The sequence below is a fragment of the Cucurbita pepo genome, chromosome 14 (assembly GCF_057944985.1).
Source record: "Cucurbita pepo subsp. pepo isolate OVF chromosome 14, ASM5794498v1, whole genome shotgun sequence".
Classification (NCBI taxonomy): domain Eukaryota; kingdom Viridiplantae; phylum Streptophyta; class Magnoliopsida; order Cucurbitales; family Cucurbitaceae; genus Cucurbita; species Cucurbita pepo.
In genome coordinates, this window is record NC_141811.1 from 604,564 (window position 1) to 619,648 (window position 15,085).

Consider the following 15,085-nt stretch of genomic DNA (forward strand, 5'->3'; position numbering starts at 1 on the left):
AATACATTTACTCGTGTCGAAAAGACTTCCCAACCTCAACCCTTACGAAAAGACCCTCGTGGTGGCACCCGAATGACTATGTGAAAGACCTTTATTTCTTTCGATGTCTTTCGACGAATCTGTAAGGAAACGCTCAAGTTTAAGAGTCTTACATATATAAATGGTTAAAATACGAATTTTTTTCACTTTCGCTTCCGGGCCATTTTCACTCAAAATCCAAAGGTGTTAACATAGGAACTTTTTTGCCCATTGTGACAGGGTCGTTAACTCGATCTGAAAAGTTGTTTTCTCGTTTTAGTATCATACCATATCCACTAAAGATTGTCCTAAGGTTAAAATATGGAAGAAAAAATACATTTACTCGTGTCGAAAAGACTTCCCAACCTCAACCCTTACGAAAAGACCCTCGTGGAGGCATCCGAATTACTATTTGAAAAACCTTTGTTTCTTTCGATGTTTTTCGACGAATCTGTAAGGAAACGCTCAAGTTTAAGAGTCTTACACATATAAATGGTTAAAATACGAATTTTTTTCACTTTCGCTTCCGGGCCATTTTTCACTCAAAATCCATAGGTGTTAACATAGGAACTTTTTTGCCCATTGTGACAGGATCGTTAACTCGATCTGAAAAGTTGTTTTCTCGTTTTAGTATCATACCATATCCACTAAAGATTGTCCTAAGGTTAAAATATGGAAGAAAAAATACATTTACTCGTGTCGAAAAGACTTCCCAACCTCAACCCTTACGAAAAGACCCTCGTGGTGGCACCCGAATGACTATGTGAAAGACCTTTATTTCTTTCGATGTTTTTCGACGAATCTGTAAGGAAACGCTCAAGTTTAAGAGTCTTACATATATAAATGGTTAAAATACGAATTTTTTTCACTTTCGCTTCCGGGCCATTTTCACTCAAAATCCAAAGGTGTTAACATAGGAACTTTTTTGCCCATTGTGACAGGGTCGTTAACTCGATCTGAAAAGTTGTTTTCTCGTTTTAGTATCATACCATATCCACTAAAGATTGTCCTAAGGTTAAAATATGGAAGAAAAAATACATTTACTCGTGTCGAAAAGACTTCCCAACCTCAACCCTTACGAAAAGACCCTCGTGGAGGCACCCGAATTTCTATGTGAAAGACCTTTGTTTCTTTCGATGTTTTTCGACGAATCTGTAAGGAAACGCTCAAGTTTAAGAGTCTTACACATATAAATGGTTAAAATACGAATTTTTTTCACTTTCGCTTCCGGGCCATTTTTCACTCAAAATCCATAGGTGTTAACATAGGAACTTTTTTGCCCATTGGGACAGGGTCGTTAACTCGATCTGAAAAGTTGTTTTCTCATTTTAGTATCATACCATATCCACAAAAGATTGTCCTAAGCTTAAAATATGGAAGAAAAAAAACATTTACTCGTGTCGAAAAGACTTCACAACCTCAACCCTTACGAAAAGACCCTCGTGGAGGCATCCGAATCACTATTTGAAAAACCTTTGTTTCTATCGATGTTTTTCGACGAATCTGTAAGGAAACGCTCAAGTTTAAGAGTCTTACACATATAAATGGTTAAAATATGAATTTTTTTCACTTTAGCTTCCGGGCCATTTTTCACTCAAAATCCATAGGTGTTAACATAGGAACTTTTTTGCCCATTGGGACAGGGTCGTTAACTCGATCTGAAAAGTTGTTTTCTCATTTTAGTATCATACCATATCCACAAAAGATTGTCCTAAGCTTAAAATATGGAAGAAAAAATACATTTACTCGTGTCGAAAAGACTTCACAACCTCAACTCTTACGAAAAGACCCTCGTGGAGGCACCCGAATGACTATGTGAAAAACCTTTGTTTCTTTCTATGTTTTTCGACGAATCTGTAAGGAAACGCTCAAGTTTAAGAGTCTTACACATATAAATGGTTAAAATACGAATTTTTTTCACTTTCGCTTCCGGGCCATTTTTCACTCAAAATCCATAGGTGTTAACATAGGAACTTTTTTGCCCATTGGGACAGGGTCGTTAACTCGATCTGAAAAGTTGTTTTCTTGTTTTAGTATCATACCATATCCAGTTAAGATTGTCCTAAGCTTAAAATATGGAAGAAAAAACACATTTACTCGTGTCGAAAAGACTTCACAACCTCAACCCTTACGAAAAGACCCTCGTGGAGGCACCGAATGACTATGTGAAAAACCTTTGTTTCTTTCGATTTTTTTCGACGAATATGTAAGGAAACGCTCAAGTTTAAGAGTCTTACACATATAAATGGTTAAAATACGAATTTTTTTCAATTTCGCTTCCGGGCCATTTTTCAATCAAAATCCATAGGTGTTAACATAGGAACCTTTTTGCCCATTGGGACAGGGTCGTTAACTCGATCTGAAAAGTTGTTTTCTCGTTTTAGTATCATACCATATCCACAAAAGATTGTCCTAAGCTTAAAATATGGAAGAAAAAAAACATTTACTCGTGTCGAAAAGACTTCACAACCTCAACCCTTACGAAAAGACACTCGTGGAGGCATCCGAATCACTATTTGAAAAACCTTTGTTTCTTTCGATGTTTTTCGACGAATCTGTAAGGAAACGCTCAAGTTTAAGAGTCTTACACATATAAATGGTTAAAATACGAATTTTTTTCACTTTCGCTTCCGGGCCATTTTTCACTCAAAATCCATAGGTGTTAACATAGGAACTTTTTTGCCCATTGGGACAGGGTCGTTAACTCGATCTGAAAAGTTGTTTTCTCATTTTAGTATCATACCATATCCACAAAAGATTGTCCTAAGCTTAAAATATGGAAGAAAAAATACATTTACTCGTGTCGAAAAGACTTCACAACCTCAACTCTTACGAAAAGACCCTCGTGGAGGCACCCGAATGACTATGTGAAAACCTTTGTTTCTTTCGATGTTTTTCGACGAATCTGTAAGGAAACGCTCAAGTTTAAGAGTCTTACACATATAAATGGTTAAAATACGAATTTTTTTCACTTTCGCTTCCGGGCCATTTTTCACTCAAAATCCATAGGTGTTAACATAGGAACTTTTTTGCCCATTGGGACAGGGTCGTTAACTCGATCTGAAAAGTTGTTTTCTTGTTTTAGTATCATACCATATCCACTTAAGATTGTCCTAAGCTTAAAATATGGAAGAAAAAACACATTTACTCGTGTCGAAAAGACTTCACAACCTCAACCCTTACGAAAAGACCCTCGTGGAGGCACCCGAATGACTATGTGAAAAACCTTTGTTTCTTTCGATTTTTTTCGACGAATATGTAAGGAAACGCTCAAGTTTAAGAGTCTTACACATATAAATGGTTAAAATACGAATTTTTTTCACTTTCGCTTCCGGGCCATTTTTCACTCAAAATCCATAGGTGTAAACATAGGAACTTTTTTGCCCATTGGGACAGGGTCGTTAACTCGATCTGAAAAGTTGTTTTCTCGTTTTAGTATCATACCATATCCACAAAAGATTGTCCTAAGCTTAAAATATGGAAGAAAAAAAACATTTACTCGTGTCGAAAAGACTTCACAACCTCAACCCTTACGAAAAGACCCTCGTGGAGGCATCCGAATCACTATTTGAAAAACCTTTGTTTCTTTCGATGTTTTTCGACGAATCTGTAAGGAAACGCTCAAGTTTAAGAGTCTTACACATATAAATGGTTAAAATACGAATTTTTTTCAATTTCGCTTCCGGGCCATTTTCACTCAAAATCCAAAGGTGTTAACATAGGAACTTTTTTGCCCATTGTGACAGGGTCGTTAACTCGATCTGAAAAGTTGTTTTCTCGTTTTAGTATCATACCATATCCACTAAAGATTGTCCTAAGGTTAAAATATGGAAGAAAAAATACATTTACTCGTGTCGAAAAGACTTCCCAACCTCAACCCTTACGAAAAGACCCTCGTGGAGGCACCCGAATTTCTATGTGAAAGACCTTTGTTTCTTTCGATGTTTTTCGACGAATCTGTAAGGAAACGCTCAAGTTTAAGAGTCTTACACATATAAATGGTTAAAATACGAATTTTTTTCACTTTCGCTTCCGGGCCATTTTTCACTCTAAATCCATAGGTGTTAACATAGGAACTTTTTTGCCCATTGGGACAGGGTCGTTAACTCGATCTGAAAAGTTGTTTTCTTGTTTTAGTATCATACCATATCCACTTAAGATTGTCCTAAGCTTAAAATATGGAAGAAAAAACACATTTACTCGTGTCGAAAAGACTTCACAACCTCAACCCTTACGAAAAGACCCTCGTGGAGGCACCCGAATGACTATGTGAAAAACCTTTGTTTCTTTCGATTTTTTTCGACGAATCTGTAAGGAAACGCTCAAGTTTAAGAGTCTTACACATATAAATGGTTAAAATACGAATTTTTTTCAATTTCGCTTCCGGGCCATTTTTCAATCAAAATCCATAGGTGTTAACATAGGAACCTTTTTGCCCATTGGGACAGGGTCGTTAACTCGATCTGAAAAGTTGTTTTCTCGTTTTAGTATCATACCATATCCACAAAAGATTGTCCTAAGCTTAAAATATGGAAGAAAAAAAACATTTACTCGTGTCGAAAAGACTTCACAACCTCAACCCTTACGAAAAGACACTCGTGGAGGCATCCGAATCACTATTTGAAAAACCTTTGTTTCTTTCGATGTTTTTCGACGAATCTGTAAGGAAACGCTCAAGTTTAAGAGTCTTACACATATAAATGGTTAAAATACGAATTTTTTTCACTTTCGCTTCCGGGCCATTTTTCACTCAAAATCCATAGGTGTTAACATAGGAACTTTTTTGCCCATTGGGACAGGGTCGTTAACTCGATCTGAAAAGTTGTTTTCTTGTTTTAGTATCATACCATATCCACTTAAGATTGTCCTAAGCTTAAAATATGGAAGAAAAAAAACATTTACTCGTGTCGAAAAGACTTCACAACCTCAACCCTTACGAAAAGACCCTCGTGGAGGCATCCGAATCACTATTTGAAAAACCTTTGTTTCTTTCGATGTTTTTCGACGAATCTGTAAGGAAACGCTCAAGTTTAAGAGTCTTACACATATAAATGGTTAAAATACGAATTTTTTTCACTTTCGCTTCCGGGCCATTTTTCACTCAAAATCCATAGGTGTTAACATAGGAACTTTTTTGCCCATTGTGACAGGATCGTTAACTCGATCTGAAAAGTTGTTTTCTCGTTTTAGTATCATACCATATCCACTAAAGATTGTCCTAAGGTTAAAATATGGAAGAAAAAATACATTTACTCGTGTCAAAAAGACTTCCCAACCTCAACCCTTACGAAAAGACCCTCGTGGAGGCACCCGAATGACTATGTGAAAGACCTTTATTTCTTTCGATTTTTTTCGACGAATCTGTAAGGAAACGCTCAAGTTTAAGAGTCTTACATATATAAATGGTTAAAATACGAATTTTTTTCACTTTCGCTTCCGTGCCATTTTCACTCAAAATCCAAAGGTGTTAACATAGGAACTTTTTTGCCCATGGTGACAGGGTCGTTAACTCGATCTGAAAAGTTGTTTTCTCGTTTTAGTATCATACCATATCCACAAAAGATTGTCCTAAGCTTAAAATATGGAAGAAAAAAAACATTTACTCGTGTCGAAAAGACTTCACAACCTCAACCCTTACGAAAAGACCCTCGTGGAGGCATCCGAATCACTATTTGTAAAACCTTTGTTTCTTTCGATGTTTTTCGACGAATCTGTAAGGAAACGCTCAAGTTTAAGAGTCTTACACATATAAATGGTTAAAATACGAATTTTTTTCACTTTCGCTTCCGGGCCATTTTTCACTCAAAATCCATAGGTGTTAACATAGGAACTTTTTTGCCCATTGGGACAGGGTCGTTAACTCGATCTGAAAAGTTGTTTTCTTGTTTTAGTATCATACCATATCCACTTAAGATTGTCCTAAGCTTAAAATATGGAAGAAAAAAAACATTTACTCGTGTCGAAAAGACTTCACAACCTCAACCCTTACGAAAAGACCCTCGTGGAGGCATCCGAATCACTATTTGAAAAACCTTTGTTTCTTTCGATGTTTTTCGACGAATCTGTAAGGAAACGCTCAAGTTTAAGAGTCTTACACATATAAATGGTTAAAATACGAATTTTTTTCACTTTCGCTTCCGGGCCATTTTTCACTCAAAATCCATAGGTGTTAACATAGGAACTTTTTTGCCCATTGTGACAGGATCGTTAACTCGATCTGAAAAGTTGTTTTCTCGTTTTAGTATCATACCATATCCACTAAAGATTGTCCTAAGGTTAAAATATGGAAGAAAAAATACATTTACTCGTGTCAAAAAGACTTCCCAACCTCAACCCTTACGAAAAGACCCTCGTGGAGGCACCCGAATGACTATGTGAAAGACCTTTATTTCTTTCGATGTTTTTCGACGAATCTGTAAGGAAACGCTCAAGTTTAAGAGTCTTACATATATAAATGGTTAAAATACGAATTTTTTTCACTTTCGCTTCCGTGCCATTTTCACTCAAAATCCAAAGGTGTTAACATAGGAACTTTTTTGCCCATGGTGACAGGGTCGTTAACTCGATCTGAAAAGTTGTTTTCTCGTTTTAGTATCATACCATATCCACAAAAGATTGTCCTAAGCTTAAAATATGGAAGAAAAAAAACATTTACTCGTGTCGAAAAGACTTCACAACCTCAACCCTTACGAAAAGACCCTCGTGGAGGCATCCGAATCACTATTTGAAAAACCTTTGTTTCTTTCGATGTTTTTCGACGAATCTGTAAGGAAACGCTCAAGTTTAAGAGTCTTACACATATAAATGGTTAAAATACGAATTTTTTTCACTTTCGCTTCCGGGCCATTTTTCACTCAAAATCCATAGGTGTTAACATAGGAACTTTTTTGCCCATTGGGACAGGGTCGTTAACTCGATCTGAAAAGTTGTTTTCTTGTTTTAGTATCATACCATATCCACTTAAGATTGTCCTAAGCTTAAAATATGGAAGAAAAAAAACATTTACTCGTGTCGAAAAGACTTCACAACCTCAACCCTTACGAAAAGACCCTCGTGGAGGCATCCGAATCACTATTTGAAAAACCTTTGTTTCTTTCGATGTTTTTCGACGAATCTGTAAGGAAACGCTCAAGTTTAAGAGTCTTACACATATAAATGGTTAAAATACGAATTTTTTTCACTTTCGCTTCCGGGCCATTTTTCACTCAAAATCCATAGGTGTTAACATAGGAACTTTTTTGCCCATTGTGACAGGATCGTTAACTCGATCTGAAAAGTTGTTTTCTCGTTTTAGTATCATACCATATCCACTAAAGATTGTCCTAAGGTTAAAATATGGAAGAAAAAATACATTTACTCGTGTCAAAAAGACTTCCCAACCTCAACCCTTACGAAAAGACCCTCGTGGAGGCACCCGAATGACTATGTGAAAGACCTTTATTTCTTTCGATGTTTTTCGACGAATCTGTAAGGAAACGCTCAAGTTTAAGAGTCTTACATATATAAATGGTTAAAATACGAATTTTTTTCACTTTCGCTTCCGGGCCATTTTCACTCAAAATCCAAAGGTGTTAACATAGGAACTTTTTTGCCCATGGTGACAGGGTCGTTAACTCGATCTGAAAAGTTGTTTTCTCGTTTTAGTATCATACCATATCCACAAAAGATTGTCCTAAGCTTAAAATATGGAAGAAAAAAAACATTTACTCGTGTCGAAAAGACTTCACAACCTCAACCCTTACGAAAAGACCCTCGTGGAGGCATCCGAATCACTATTTGAAAAACCTTTGTTTCTTTCGATGTTTTTCGACGAATCTGTAAGGAAACGCTCAAGTTTAAGAGTCTTACACATATAAATTGTTAAAATACGAATTTTTTTCAATTTCGCTTCAGGGCCATTTTCACTCAAAATCCATAGGTGTTAACATAGGAACTTTTTTGCCCACTGTGACAGGGTCGTTAACTCGATCTGAAAAGTTGTTTTCTCGTTTTAGTATCATACCATATCCACTAAAGATTGTCGTAAGGTTAAAATATGGAAGAAAAAATACATTTACTCGTGTCGAAAAGACTTCCCAACCTCAACCCTTACGAAAAGACCCTCGTGGAGGCACCCGAATGACTATGTGAAAGACCTTTATTTCTTTCGATGTTTTTCGACGAATCTGTAAGGAAACGCTCAAGTTTAAGAGTCTTACACATATAAATGGTTAAAATACGAATTTTTTTCACTTTCGCTTCCGGGCCATTTTTCACTCAAAATCCATAGGTGTTAACATAGGAACTTTTTTGCCCATTGGGACAGGGTCGTTAACTCGATCTGAAAAGTTGTTTTCTTGTTTTAGTATCATACCATATCCACTTAAGATTGTCCTAAGCTTAAAATATGGAAGAAAAAACACATTTACTCGTGTCGAAAAGACTTCACAACCTCAACCTTACGAAAAGACCCTCGTGGAGGCACCCGAATGACTATGTGAAAGACCTTTGTTTCTTTCGATGTTTTTCGACGAATCTGTAAGGAAACGCTCAAGTTTAAGAGTCTTACACATATAAATGGTTAAAATACGAATTTTTTTCACTTTCGCTTCTGGGCCATTTTTCACTCAAAATCCATAGGTGTTAACATAGGAACTTTTTTGCCCATTGGGACAGGGTCGTTAACTCGATCTGAAAAGTTGTTTTCTCGTTTTAGTATCATACCATATCCACAAAAGATTGTCCTAAGCTTAAAATATGGAAGAAAAAAAACATTTACTCGTGTCGAAAAGACTTCACAACCTCAACCCTTACGAAAAGACCCTCGTGGAGGCATCCGAATCACTATTTGAAAAACCTTTGTTTCTTTCGATGTTTTTCGACGAATCTGTAAGGAAACGCTCAAGTTTAAGAGTCTTACACATATAAATGGTTAAAATACGAATTTTTTTCACTTTCGCTTTCGGGCCATTTTTCACTCAAAATCCATAGGTGTTAACATAGGAACTTTTTTGCCCATTGGGACAGGGTCGTTAACTCGATCTGAAAAGTTGTTTTCTTGTTTTAGTATCATACCATATCCACTTAAGATTGTCCTAAGCTTAAAATATGGAAGAAAAAAAACATTTACTCGTGTCGAAAAGACTTCACAACCTCAACCCTTACGAAAAGACCCTCGTGGAGGCACCCGAATGACTATGTGAAAAACCTTTGTTTCTTTCGATTTTTTTCGACGAATCTGTAAGGAAACGCTCAAGTTTAAGAGTCTTACACATATAAATGGTTAAAATACGAATTTTTTTCAATTTCGCTTCCGGGCCATTTTTCAATCAAAATCCATAGGTGTTAACATAGGAACTTTTTTGCCCATTGGGACAGGGTCGTTAACTCGATCTGAAAAGTTGTTTTCTCGTTTTAGTATCATACCATATCCACAAAAGATTGTCCTAAGCTTAAAATATGGAAGAAAAAAAACATTTACTCGTGTCGAAAAGACTTCACAACCTCAACCCTTACGAAAAGACCCTCGTGGAGGCATCCGAATCACTATTTGAAAAACCTTTGTTTCTATCGATGTTTTTCGACGAATCTGTAAGGAAACGCTCAAGTTTAAGAGTCTTACACATATAAATGGTTAAAATACGAATTTTTTTCACTTTCACTTCCGGGCCATTTTTCACTCAAAATCCATAGGTGTTAACATAGGAACTTTTTTGCCCATTTGGACAGGGTCGTTAACTCGATCTGAAAAGTTGTTTTCTCGTTTTAGTATCATACCATATCCACAAAAGATTGTCCTAAGCTTAAAATATGGAAGAAAAAAAACATTTACTCGTGTCGAAAAGACTTCACAACCTCAACCCTTACGAAAAGACCCTCGTGGAGGCATCCGAATCACTATTTGAAAAACCTTTGTTTCTTTCGATGTTTTTCGACGAATCTGTAAGGAAACGCTCAAGTTTAAGAGTCTTACACATATAAATGGTTAAAATACGAATTTTTTTGAATTTCGCTTCCGGGCCATTTTCACTCAAAATCCAAAGGTGTTAACATAGGAACTTTTTTGCCCATTGTGACAGGGTCGTTAACTCGATCTGAAAAGTTGTTTTCTCGTTTTAGTATCATACCATATCCACTAAAGATTGTCCTAAGGTTAAAATATGGAAGAAAAAATACATTTACTCGTGTCGAAAAGACTTCCCAACCTCAACCCTTACGAAAAGACCCTCGTGGAGGCACCCGAATTTCTATGTGAAAGACCTTTGTTTCTTTCGATGTTTTTCGACGAATCTGTAAGGAAACGCTCAAGTTTAAGAGTCTTACACATATAAATGGTTAAAATACGAATTTTTTTCACTATCGCTTCCGGGCCATTTTTCACTCAAAATCCATAGGTGTTAACATAGGAACTTTTTTGCCCATTGGGACAGGGTCGTTAACTCGATCTGAAAAGTTGTTTTCTCGTTTTAGTATCATACCATATCCACAAAAGATTGTCCTAAGCTTAAAATATGGAAGAAAAAAAACATTTACTCGTGTCGAAAAGACTTGACAACCTCAACCCTTACGAAAAGACCCTCGTGGAGGCATCCGAATCACTATTTGAAAAACCTTTGTTTCTTTCGATGTTTTTCGACGAATCTGTAAGGAAACGCTCAAGTTTAAGAGTCTTACACATATAAATTGTTAAAATACGAATTTTTTTCAATTTCGCTTCCGGGCCATTTTCACTCAAAATCCAAAGGTGTTAACATAGGAACTTTTTTGCCCATTGTGACAGGGTCGTTAACTCGATCTGAAAAGTTGTTTTCTCGTTTTAGTATCATACCATATCCACTAAAGATTGTCCTAAGGTTAAAATATGGAAGAAAAAATACATTTACTCGTGTCGAAAAGACTTCCCAACCTCAACCCTTACGAAAAGACCCTCGTGGAGGCACCCGAATTTCTATGTGAAAGACCTTTGTTTCTTTCGATGTTTTTCGACGAATCTGTAAGGAAACGCTCAAGTTTAAGAGTCTTACACATATAAATGGTTAAAATACGAATTTTTTTCACTTTCGCTTCCGGGCCATTTTTCACTCAAAATCCATAGGTGTTAACATAGGAACTTTTTTGCCCATTGGGACAGGGTCGTTAACTCGATCTGAAAAGTTGTTTTCTCGTTTTAGTATCATACCATATCCACTTAAGATTGTCCTAAGCTTAAAATATGGAAGAAAAAACACATTTACTCGTGTCGAAAAGACTTCACAACCTCAACCCTTACGAAAAGACCCTCGTGGAGGCATCCGAATCACTATTTGAAAAACCTTTGTTTCTTTCGATGTTTTTCGACGAATCTGTAAGGAAACGCTCAAGTTTAAGAGTCTTACACATATAAATGGTTAAAATACGAATTTTTTTCACTTTCGCTTCCGGGCCATTTTTCACTCAAAATCCATAGGTGTTAACATAGGAACTTTTTTGCCCATTTGGACAGGGTCGTTAACTCGATCTGAAAAGTTGTTTTCTCGTTTTAGTATCATACCATATCCACAAAAGATTGTCCTAAGCTTAAAATATGGAAGAAAAAAAACATTTACTCGTGTCGAAAAGACTTCACAACCTCAACCCTTACGAAAAGACCCTCGTGGAGGCATCCGAATCACTATTTGAAAAACCTTTGTTTCTTTCGATGTTTTTCGACGAATCTGTAAGGAAACGCTCAAGTTTAAGAGTCTTACACATATAAATGGTTAAAATACGAATTTTTTTCACTTTCGCTTCCGGGTCATTTTTCACTCAAAATCCATAGGTGTTAACATAGGAACTTTTTTGCCCATTGGGACAGGGTCGTTAACTCGATCTGAAAAGTTGTTTTCTCGTTTTAGTATCATACCATATCCACAAAAGATTGTCCTAAGCTTAAAATATGGAAGAAAAAAAACATTTACTCGTGTCGAAAAGACTTCACAACCTCAACCCTTACGAAAAGACCCTCGTGGAGGCATCCGAATCACTATTTGAAAAACCTTTGTTTCTTTCGATGTTTTTCGACGAATCTGTAAGGAAACGCTCAAGTTTAAGAGTCTTACACATATAAATGGTTAAAATACGAATTTTTTTCACTTTCGCTTTCGGGCCATTTTTCACTCAAAATCCATAGGTGTTAACATAGGAACTTTTTTGCCCATTGGGACAGGGTCGTTAACTCGATCTGAAAAGTTGTTTTCTTGTTTTAGTATCATACCATATCCACTTAAGATTGTCCTAAGCTTAAAATATGGAAGAAAAAAAACATTTACTCGTGTCGAAAAGACTTCACAACCTCAACCCTTACGAAAAGACCCTCGTGGAGGCACCCGAATGACTATGTGAAAAACCTTTGTTTCTTTCGATTTTTTTCGACGAATCTGTAAGGAAACGCTCAAGTTTAAGAGTCTTACACATATAAATGGTTAAAATACGAATTTTTTTCAATTTCGCTTCCGGGCCATTTTTCAATCAAAATCCATAGGTGTTAACATAGGAACTTTTTTGCCCATTGGGACAGGGTCGTTAACTCGATCTGAAAAGTTGTTTTCTCGTTTTAGTATCATACCATATCCACAAAAGATTGTCCTAAGCTTAAAATATGGAAGAAAAAAAACATTTACTCGTGTCGAAAAGACTTCACAACCTCAACCCTTACGAAAAGACCCTCGTGGAGGCATCCGAATCACTATTTGAAAAACCTTTGTTTCTATCGATGTTTTTCGACGAATCTGTAAGGAAACGCTCAAGTTTAAGAGTCTTACACATATAAATGGTTAAAATACGAATTTTTTTCACTTTCACTTCCGGGCCATTTTTCACTCAAAATCCATAGGTGTTAACATAGGAACTTTTTTGCCCATTTGGACAGGGTCGTTAACTCGATCTGAAAAGTTGTTTTCTCGTTTTAGTATCATACCATATCCACAAAAGATTGTCCTAAGCTTAAAATATGGAAGAAAAAAAACATTTACTCGTGTCGAAAAGACTTCACAACCTCAACCCTTACGAAAAGACCCTCGTGGAGGCATCCGAATCACTATTTGAAAAACCTTTGTTTCTTTCGATGTTTTTCGACGAATCTGTAAGGAAACGCTCAAGTTTAAGAGTCTTACACATATAAATGGTTAAAATACGAATTTTTTTGAATTTCGCTTCCGGGCCATTTTCACTCAAAATCCAAAGGTGTTAACATAGGAACTTTTTTGCCCATTGTGACAGGGTCGTTAACTCGATCTGAAAAGTTGTTTTCTCGTTTTAGTATCATACCATATCCACTAAAGATTGTCCTAAGGTTAAAATATGGAAGAAAAAATACATTTACTCGTGTCGAAAAGACTTCCCAACCTCAACCCTTACGAAAAGACCCTCGTGGAGGCACCCGAATTTCTATGTGAAAGACCTTTGTTTCTTTCGATGTTTTTCGACGAATCTGTAAGGAAACGCTCAAGTTTAAGAGTCTTACACATATAAATGGTTAAAATACGAATTTTTTTCACTATCGCTTCCGGGCCATTTTTCACTCAAAATCCATAGGTGTTAACATAGGAACTTTTTTGCCCATTGGGACAGGGTCGTTAACTCGATCTGAAAAGTTGTTTTCTCGTTTTAGTATCATACCATATCCACAAAAGATTGTCCTAAGCTTAAAATATGGAAGAAAAAAAACATTTACTCGTGTCGAAAAGACTTGACAACCTCAACCCTTACGAAAAGACCCTCGTGGAGGCATCCGAATCACTATTTGAAAAACCTTTGTTTCTTTCGATGTTTTTCGACGAATCTGTAAGGAAACGCTCAAGTTTAAGAGTCTTACACATATAAATTGTTAAAATACGAATTTTTTTCAATTTCGCTTCCGGGCCATTTTCACTCAAAATCCAAAGGTGTTAACATAGGAACTTTTTTGCCCATTGTGACAGGGTCGTTAACTCGATCTGAAAAGTTGTTTTCTCGTTTTAGTATCATACCATATCCACTAAAGATTGTCCTAAGGTTAAAATATGGAAGAAAAAATACATTTACTCGTGTCGAAAAGACTTCCCAACCTCAACCCTTACGAAAAGACCCTCGTGGAGGCACCCGAATTTCTATGTGAAAGACCTTTGTTTCTTTCGATGTTTTTCGACGAATCTGTAAGGAAACGCTCAAGTTTAAGAGTCTTACACATATAAATGGTTAAAATACGAATTTTTTTCACTTTCGCTTCCGGGCCATTTTTCACTCAAAATCCATAGGTGTTAACATAGGAACTTTTTTGCCCATTGGGACAGGGTCGTTAACTCGATCTGAAAAGTTGTTTTCTCGTTTTAGTATCATACCATATCCACTTAAGATTGTCCTAAGCTTAAAATATGGAAGAAAAAACACATTTACTCGTGTCGAAAAGACTTCACAACCTCAACCCTTACGAAAAGACCCTCGTGGAGGCATCCGAATCACTATTTGAAAAACCTTTGTTTCTTTCGATGTTTTTCGACGAATCTGTAAGGAAACGCTCAAGTTTAAGAGTCTTACACATATAAATGGTTAAAATACGAATTTTTTTCACTTTCGCTTCCGGGCCATTTTTCACTCAAAATCCATAGGTGTTAACATAGGAACTTTTTTGCCCATTTGGACAGGGTCGTTAACTCGATCTGAAAAGTTGTTTTCTCGTTTTAGTATCATACCATATCCACAAAAGATTGTCCTAAGCTTAAAATATGGAAGAAAAAAAACATTTACTCGTGTCGAAAAGACTTCACAACCTCAACCCTTACGAAAAGACCCTCGTGGAGGCATCCGAATCACTATTTGAAAAACCTTTGTTTCTTTCGATGTTTTTCGACGAATCTGTAAGGAAACGCTCAAGTTTAAGAGTCTTACACATATAAATGGTTAAAATACGAATTTTTTTCACTTTCGCTTCCGGGTCATTTTTCACTCAAAATCCATAGGTGTTAACATAGGAACTTTTTTGCCCATTGGGACAGGGTCGTTAACTCGATCTGAAAAGTTGTTTTCTCGTTTTAGTATCATACCATATCCACAAAAGATTGTCCTAAGCTTAAAATATGGAAGAAAAAAAACA